The following is a 9901-nucleotide window of genomic DNA, read 5'->3' on the forward strand; positions in this document are numbered from 1 at the left end:
AATGATCTTAAATGCTTTTATTTAAAAAAATAAAATAAAACTTCAGAATGTCACTTATGGTGGTGCAAACAATAATTGTATTTACACACCATAAACATGCAATCATTTGTTTTCCTCATTGTCTGAAGTTGAGTCACATCTAAAATTACCCAAATTATTTCTATTTGTTTAAAGCCAGAAAACTTGCTGAGAACTCTTTTTTTTTAACTTCCTCAAATTCAAACATTTACATTCATTTTTAATCAGTGTTTGCAAACATCTGGTTTCAACAGTATATAATCACAAGCAATGCAAATATTGGTATCAAATTTTAAATTAAATTCAACTATTAAAGTTGAGAGTTTCCAGGAACTACTTGGTGCTTCATGAGTTTCCGTTTCTCTGGGGTAAAAATATGACGTAACACGCTAGCCCGTTTCTTCAAGGCTAGACTATGATTCAAAAAAATGGCAAAGTGGCATATTTGTTCTGACATTTTAACAGCTGAAAAAAGCCTTATCTGTCCTACCATCACAAACATAAATGTACAGTTAGCTTATCTCCACTGGGACTTAACTAGAACTGTGTGCTTTGGTCAGATAAAGCTAAGATTTATTTCAGCAGCAAACACTCTGGGTGGTTTTGGCATGAAAGAGGATAAAAATGAAAAAAAAATAAAAAGATAATCGTATACTTATTGTTTGGGTGTTTTTCTTTGAAAGGCCAGGAAAATGTAAAGGTAATTGGGTCTTTTAGTAGGATAAAGATCCAAAACAAATGATCAAATTAACAGTGGAGTGGTAAAGGAAAATTAGAAAAAGGTCAAAGGTCTCGCTGTGCTACAGACATGTGAAATGTCCAATATTGATAAAAATATTTCTAAAAATGGTTTTCTCACATTTCTCAAATTTAATGTGAATTTTAATTTTCAGTGTTACTTTTAATAAAGAATGTATTATTTGTTTTAAGAGGCTTTCCTCATCTAGAGGTGAATATGAAGGCAGTTGGTTTTGTAAACAATGTTAAAGGCTCTTCATAGAACCAGTGTTTGTTTGGTTTTTGTCCCTTCTGGGTTGCTGTAGGAACATGTCTGCGAAACAAGATCTTTCTGTATGAAGAGCGTTAAAGGCTTACCCTGCTTGTGGTTACGCCTCCCATGCCTAATTCAGCAACTAATCAGCGGGTCTCACAGGTGGATTTTCCACCCACTAACCTGTAAAGAGAGAAGAAGTCACCATTTACTCTGTGAGAAAAATGCACCTCCCGTTTTCACACAATCCTTTAGAAAAGTATTATTCTGCTGTCCGTGTTCCAGTCTGAAATGGAAAAAAGGTTTAGATTAAGGAACAGTTTTCCTGAGAAGCTGACCTCAGCAAAAATGTCCAAGTTTTCCCTAATTTTCATAACTGTGGTACTTTGGAAATATTTGTGTCCTAAATCTCATGGGTTTGCTTGTCTTGCATTATGTAACAACCGCACTAAGAAAATAATTTGAAAACACTAACAATGTTGACCAAAGTGCTGCACAATACCAGAATAGCCAAGCACAACAGATAAAGGAGAGACAATATGCACAAAATATGCAAATGTTAACAGGAAAGAGGCATAATAAAACAAAACTAATACTGAATCAAACTGATTGGGATCCGATATTTCCATACATTGACATCCGATCCTAATTTGAAAGTCAGAGGAAATGTTTTAAACAAGATTTTAAAAAGTAGAGGAGAAGGATTAACATCCATTTAATCATCTGATTGGCAGTTAATCCAGTGAAATGTTCATGTTTACTCTTGATGTTTTGCTACATGTTGCCCAAGTGTGTAAAAATATCTTCATTTTAACTTCAGAGTATTTCTCATTGGGATATAAATCCAAAAATGTATTTTCTCTGTACAAATATGCTCTGTATGAAAATGTTAGTAACAATGTTCATTAACAGTTTTTTTTAGTAACAATAAAAATTGTTACTAAAACATTAGTAACGATTTTTATTGTTATTAAAATGCTATTAACAATGTTCATTGTTACTAATGAAAAATGAAAACTGAACAAGATGTAACAATTTTTCTTACAGAAATTTTAAAACCCTTAATGTGAGACTTAAGTGTGTGTAAGTTTTGCTCTACACACACTTATTTAAAAGCTTTAGTGAACCAGCTTTTGAATAAAGGGCAGCAACATATCAAGCTATAACTGCTGATGTATTACAGCTGATTGATGATAGAGATTTTTGGGGGGCCACACTAGCAGTATCAGTAATAACAAAAACCTCAGCAGCCTAAAAAATACAAAGCTCAATTTAGAGCAACAGAAGTAATAATCTCTGGTCTAAAAGAGGCAAAGGTTAAAGCATAAAATAAAATTCCTAAGACATATTTAAAGCTTAAGCTGCTTAATCTGATGTGGATTATTTCGCTCCAATGTGGGTTTGCATTTAAGCAGCAATTCCAAGATGAGCGTGTTTTTCGTCAGAGCTCGTTTTGAGCTGAACAAGTTAGAGCAATTTCACATCAGAGATAAGGCAAATTTAAAATGAAATCGCAGCAATCTGAAGGAAACGATCAGGATTTAGAGTTTCTTGGAAGTTGTTTTGTATTCAGGCAGAAGGATTTGATAAAATCCTGAAGATGGGACATACTTTTAGTTCATGGGTTAGTTATACAAGGCTTCACATTGGAACAATCAGCTTCATTCATAATCATTCAGCATCATTACTGTGGATCTATTTCAGTTATCTGGTCTGGGTTTTCTTGTGCAGTGTTTCCAGACACATTTAGGGTTGCCATCTTTCAGAAATCAAAACAAGGGACGCCACCACGGCGCGTCGTCCTACTCTCATGGGGTGGGACGTCCGCTGCAGTGGTAGACATTATTTTATGGCAGTTTTTTGTCTTTAAAAAGTGATCCATAGAGCAATCATTAATGCATAGAGGTTGGTTAGAGTGCCCCAAAACTGTACTCCAGTCAGAGTATATACTTTAAATATGTTCAAGTGTAAAAAGTCTTTGGTAACTGATCATAACACCTGATTTAATATTCAAAATGTGTCCTCAGACAACTAAAAGTATAAAAGTTATGTGAACATTCTGATATTTTACAGAGTATTACCAAAATACTTATATAAATAAGGAGTTAGGTTTGGAGGCTGGTTCTAGACCAGATTTACCACAGGGACCAGTCAGTATTTTTCCATGGCAACACTTGAAAAGGAATGAAACAAAAAAGAAAAAAAAATACAGCAATATTTCATCATTTGGTATAATAAGTGAGCCAAAGAGCCACATGTGTCTCCAGAGATTCAGGTTGCAGATCCAGATGGAAAGTGTGATCCTATCTCCACACAGCAGCTAAAACTGCAGCACTATAATTTAAATTTATTGTTAAAGTAAAATTGTGAAGTTAAAAAAATCCACCACTGAGTATTAACATAATACACTTATTTAGTATAACTTCTTTGGTTCCCCTGGGCTGCAGGTCTGTGCCTGGTGCATTAATGACCACTGAACAAGGAATTCATAAAATATATAAACATTTCAAAATAAAACATACAGAAAGCCCTAATAAACCTTTCAAAGTATGAAGTATTTATGTATTTACTGTTAATCTAATATATGATTTGTTCTTTAAATGATCATTTGTATTATTTTGGCTGATATTATTATACATTAAATAAGCAAATAATCAAACCAATATAGTCTACTAAAAGCACAATAAGAAACTTAATCATAGTAAAATGTTACCATATCAGGGTCTGCTGTGTTCCTCTCCTGAAACCTTCCTCTTGTGTTTCTCTTGTGAAACCTTTTTCTGATTTGTGAAAACTCAATAAAGTTTGATTTTCACCATTTTTGGCACCTCTTTCATTACTAAAACTGCTCTAATTAAAAAACTACAACTCATAGACACTTCAAACCTGTACCAGATTATTCTGCCATAATAGCGGAATATTTAGAACCATGTTTGGGATTTGTGAAACCTTTATCTGATTTGTGAAAACTCAAGAAAGTTTGATAATCACTATTTTTGGCATCTGGATCACACTAAAACTGCTGTAATTAAAAAACTGCAACACCTAGACTCTTCAAACCTGGAATAGATTATTCTCCTCTTCAAGCTGGATATTTAAAACCATGTTTGGGATTTGTGAAACAGTTTTCTGATTTGTGAAAACTCAGTAAAATTCGAATTTCACCATTTTTTTTCATTTGGATCACCATAGATTTGCTCTAATTAAAAAACTACTGCAGCTAGACACTTCAAACCTGGAATAGATTAATTAATTATCTATTAATAGCAGAATATTTAAAACCATGTTTGTGATTTGTGAAAATTTTGTCTGATTTGTGAAACTTCAATAAAGGCTGATTTCGGACATTTTTTGGATATTGGTCAGTCCAGCTCCAAAACTGCAACACCTAGACTCTTCAAACCAGGACTATATTGTTGTGCTCTAATAGCAGAATATTTTAATCCGTGTTTGGAATTTGTGAAACCTTTATGTGATTTGTGAAACTTCACTAAAGATCAGATTACTATTCTTATATGTTCCATGCAGTTTTTTTCAAATTCAATTCTAATTCAAAACCACTTTATTAATCCCAATGGGAAATAAAATGTTGGTGTAACTCATTAATTTTTTCAAATAGTTATTGTAGATGGTGATGGCTGTTGGAAGGACAGATCTTTTGCAGGGGTCTGTTAAGTGAAGTTTCACAAATCAGAAAAAGGTTTCACAAATCACAAACATGATTCTAAATATTCTACTATCAGAGCAGAATAATTTAGTCCAAGTTTGAAGAGTCTAGGTGTTGTAGATTTGGAACTAGAAAATTCCTGAAGAAATTTAAATGGGGCATGCCAAAGTGTGCCCGTCGGTTTGGACCCAGCGTTCTGATGCTAAAAATTAGCATTAATGCTAAAGAAAGCTTCAATGTAGTCAATAACCTGTGGAGAGTCAGAAGCATGTGGACTAAGCTGTACTTGTACCATTCAGTATGTTAAAATTAATGCATAAACTAAAATTTGACAAAATGCTAATGTTAGCATGAAGACTAGTATGTGGGGCATCATTAGCCCCACATACTAGGCTAATGATGCCTAGTATGTGGGGCTAATTCAAACCAATGGCAGTATACTGTCATTGACTTCAGTATACTAAACATGGCAAATAATTAAGAAATTTAACAAATAGGTTATTTTAGGTAAAAGGCTAATGCTAATGCGCGCAAGGCAGTGCACTAGTGGGGGGCAGTGAAATGCTAATGTTTGTGCTAATGTTAATGAACTGCCTTGCTGCGCAATAATAAAGATAAATAATAAATAATAAAGAGACATTCTATTGGGTGTAGAACAATAGGTGCCTGCCATGCGTTGCTATGGGCAGGCCCCAATTAGAGCAGTTCTTGTGTGACCGAGATAAAAAAAAAAAGTGGTGATATCACACTTTTTGGCAGTTTCACAAATCAGAAACAAGCTTCACAAATCCCAAACATGGTTTTACATATTCTGCTATTAATTGAAAATGATCTGATCCAGTTTTGAAGAGTCTAGGTGTTGTAGATTTGGAATTAGACCAGTTCTAGTGTGATCCAGATGCAAAAAAGTGGTAAAATCAACATTTATTGAAGTTTCACAAATCAGAAAAAAGTTTCACAAATCCCAAACATGACTCTAAATATTCTGATATTAGAGAAGAATAATCTAGTCCAGGTTTGAAGTGTCTAGGAGTTGTAGTTTTTTAATTAGAGCAGTTTTAGTAATGAAAGAGGTGCCAAAAATGGTGAAAGTAGTGAAAAATTAAGTGGAATCGCCCTTTAGCTATTGGAAGCTAGAATTGGAAACCAACTTCAGCTTCGTAACGTTACTCAGGTAAATGTAACTCGCTTCTACCAACTCTGGTTTCAAAGTATAAATATTTGTAAAAGATTTCCTTTAATGTCTGGTTTTCTTCTGCTTGATTACATCTTTAAATCAGAGCAACAGTATGTCGTTTGTGATCATCTGAGACATGTGACAGGGCTGCTGCCTATAACATACTGGGGTCTTTGTCTTATGAAGCAAGGTTAAACAACAGTTCATATAGAGCTGGAGCTTCTGCAGAAACACAAAATCTCACCAAGTATTTTCACAAATATAGTAGACTTGAAATAAGATCGAACTAACTTACTATTAACCTTTCAAATAAGGTTAATTGTAAGTTAATAAGCAAATAAAAAGTGCTTGATTTATGTCAATAATTCCTCAATATTGGTGAAAAGTACTTATTCCATTAGCAGATTATTTCACTTATAACATGGGAAAAATGTCTGGTTATAAGTTAGATGAAATATCAATGGAATAAGTACTTTTTCCACCAATATTAAGGAATTATTTACTTAAAACAAGCTCTTTTTACCTGCCGAAAAGTTACTTGTAAGTTAGTTTTCTTTCATTTCACATATACTACGATATTTGTACTAAAAACTAGACTAAAAATACTTTTGTGTTTTTGCAGTACATGACAAGCTCCAGCTCTATATGAACTGTTTTTTAACCTTAGTTCATAAGACCAATGTTATGTTAGTTAATCAATATTATGGAATTATTGACTTAAAACAATCTCCTATTTCTTGTTGAAAAGTGATCTGTAGGTTAGTTTTATCTTATTTCAGTGCTCTAAGATATTTGCACTCAAAACAAGACATAAATACCCGGTGAGATCTTGTGTTTTTGCAGTGTTTTTCTATTGCATGTTTCCAAGTTCAGTTAAAGCTCTTAAAAATCCCAGCATGAGTTCAGAGTCTGCGGTTGGACTGAATGATCTGTTGCCCCTGTTTATAACAACAGAAAACCACCACAGCTGTTTACAGCTTTCAGGCTCGACACCTTGAGCTTGTCGTCTTTATGGACTGCAGAGGGTTTTAAGAAGTTTGTGTGCCTGCAGGGAGTGGTCAGAGGAAATCTGTTTTGTTTGGCCCGACTGGAGCCCTGGAGGCGTGGGACTCGAGTTGTGATGTCAAGCTGCAGCCAATCAAACGGACTGCACGCTGTTGCTGTGTGCAGAGAAATTTAGGAAAAAGAAGAAGAGGAAGAGAGGGTAGCGGGGGTGGGGATGAGAGTCTTGAAGTTAGTGCTAAAGTCCATGAAACTGGATTCTTGTTCTGGTTCAAGAGAGGAAAGAAAAGACACAGGGGTTAGCTTTGCTGGAGGTCAAATAGGTCAGATTTTTAAGTCATATGATTTTACAGGGAATGGGGGATGTGGATGAAAGAATCAGCTTTTTGCTGCTTGTGGCGTCTCTCTAATGAATCGCTCATGGTGAAGGCAGAGGCATTTATTTGCTTCTCTTAAACGTGGAGAAAGTATGCGAGGAAGGCGGTCAGGTTGAGTTACGATGAAGTCCAGGAGCTCAGGAGGGAAAGGCAGAGGTCTCAGGAAGACTCTTTAGTTCCTCACTCACCCCATTCCTGCTGGTTGTCCTGGTAAACTGTTAACGACAAGCTGATTTTCAAGTTTCTAATCTGGTGGTGTGTCTTAGACCTCAACCAGAAGCTGGGAATTATTTGCGGTGGTTTGGTGCTTGTTTGCTGCCGTGCTGAACCTGTAATTTCTTCCAGTTGTGAAGGTCTGAGCTCTGAACGCAGCCTTGTCACAGTTTAAATCCATCTCGTGGTAAAACTTAGTCCTGGACAGAAGTAAACATTTGAGATTACAGCATCTGGACTCACAGTTAAGAGTGACCAAACCCTGATGATGTAATCAGGATGAGCGCCAACGCCCACTTCTTCTAGAACATTTTGAGAAAGAATACAAGAAAAACTGCATCGTGGTTTTTAATTATTAATATTGCATTGGATACAACTCTGGACAAAATGAAAACCTCCTGGTTTTTCCACCAAATATTGATTTCTGAACTCTTCCTGAGTTAGAAACATTAGTATTGTTGTTTCTAAATCAATATGAACTTGTTTTATTTGCGTTATTTGAGGTCTGAAAGCTCTGGATATTTTTCGTTATTTTGTCCATTTCTCATTTTCTATAAATAAATACATTGGAAAGTTGTCTTTAGTTCATAGAATAAAAGAATAATGTTCACTTTACTCAAACATATACATATAAAAAGTAAAAACCAGAGAAATTGATCATTTTAAGCAGCCTCTTGTTTCCAGAAATGTATATTTTGTATGTATATTATATATGAACAGTTCAATCACAGTAGAAGCTGTGATTTTTACAAATGTCATGGTTCAAGGTTTTTGGTGAGGTGAGGGAAGGTGCAGGACCCAGGTGTAGATGAAGATGATTTGTTTTAATGATAAAGTCCAACAGAGCCGGCACAGGGAAACAGACTGACAACATAACACGACGGATAACACACGATGAGGATCCGACACAGACAAAGACAACAGGTGGGGTTAAATACACAAGGAAGGTAATCAGGGAACTGGATACAGCTGGGAACAATCAACAGGGAAGACAGATTCACAGGGGAAACTGGACTAACACAGAAAAACCTAAAAAATAACAACAAAAAATATTTTCAAGACAATTATTACAGTTTACTGTTGAATTAGTAAATACCAGTCAGAATTACACAGCAAAAAGTATTTGCGGTGCTAATTTGGAAATATTTGCGCTTATTTATGATGGTAAATTTGACTTTTTAGTACTCGCTGTATAGATAATGGACTGTAATCTGACATTAATTAAGGCTGAGACAGATGTTTAGTACAAGTGTGAAAGTTTTTGACAATTTTTGTGGAAAGTCTGCAATAAACTCCAAATTACATATTAGTGCAAAAAAATTTGTTGATTTTGCATGAATTTCCACGATAATTTGCAAGAAATTGGAGAGACTGATTGCTATAATTTGGCAGTGAACAGATAAAAACTGCATTGATTTGATTGATAACATAATATTTAAGCACATTTAGTGTTTAGTTTAGAATCTAGAGGGCCACATAAAAAGCTATGGCGGGCCGGATTTGGCCCACAGGCCTCGAGTTTGATGCATGTGGTCTAGATCGTAGCAAAAATGACAGAATGGCCCAGTCAAAACCCAGACACAAATAGAAATAAGATGAAGTTCTGAGATGCGCTCCATGCAGTCAGAAGTTGTTCTTATGTTAAAATATGAAGAGAAAACATGGCGTCTCCTGCTGGCAGCGCAGCATTCGAAGGCCACAATAATCCTGCGTGACAAGCCTCCATTTTGGAAAGGCACATGTTTTCCCGATAATATCTTTGTCTCAGTAGGAGGTTTGTGTTGTTTTGGTGAAACAAAACCAAAAAACATTTTGCATATTTCCACAAAACAGAGAGAGGAGTAAAAATAGTCTATGTGCACAATCGGCCCTCCTGCAGCAGTGACCTTCCACCTACTAACTCTGAGAGAATTAGAAAGCTGCACAGCTGAAATCCATGTGTTTAACAGGAACTGAAGAACTATTTGTTCTCACCAGACTATTGTTCTTCTGAGATTTCACTGAGCTGGAGATGAGGAGGTGATGAAACACGCAGATAAACGTCGCGTTATCTCAACTGGTCACATGCGCAGCTGACAAGAGCTACCTGTCATTAAAATAATAAATCCTACAGTTTTAAGCTCAATGTAGAGCTGGAGTATTTGCAAATAACTCACTTTTTATGCATGGTTGTTTCTGGAAACAGAACCTTTGCTCTGCTTAAGTCTGTGCATTTCTCTCCTGACTCACGGAGTTTCAATTATGTCTGCAGCCTTCAGCTCAGAGGAGCACAGTGACCCAGTTCAGACATGTGCTTAGTTCTGCTGGAGCTTCTGGAATCTGCTACACAATGTAATTAAGCAATTCTTTTCACATGTCAGATACATTTTGGAGGAACTGTGATAAAACCAGATGCTTTGAAAATATTAGGAAGAATCTAGCAGCTGTTGGAAGGAAGGATCTATGGCAACGCCCAT

This window comes from Poecilia mexicana, unplaced genomic scaffold (genome assembly GCF_051168715.1).
Source record: "Poecilia mexicana isolate PSO_F unplaced genomic scaffold, ASM5116871v1 scaffold_7, whole genome shotgun sequence".
Lineage (NCBI taxonomy): Eukaryota > Metazoa > Chordata > Actinopteri > Cyprinodontiformes > Poeciliidae > Poecilia > Poecilia mexicana.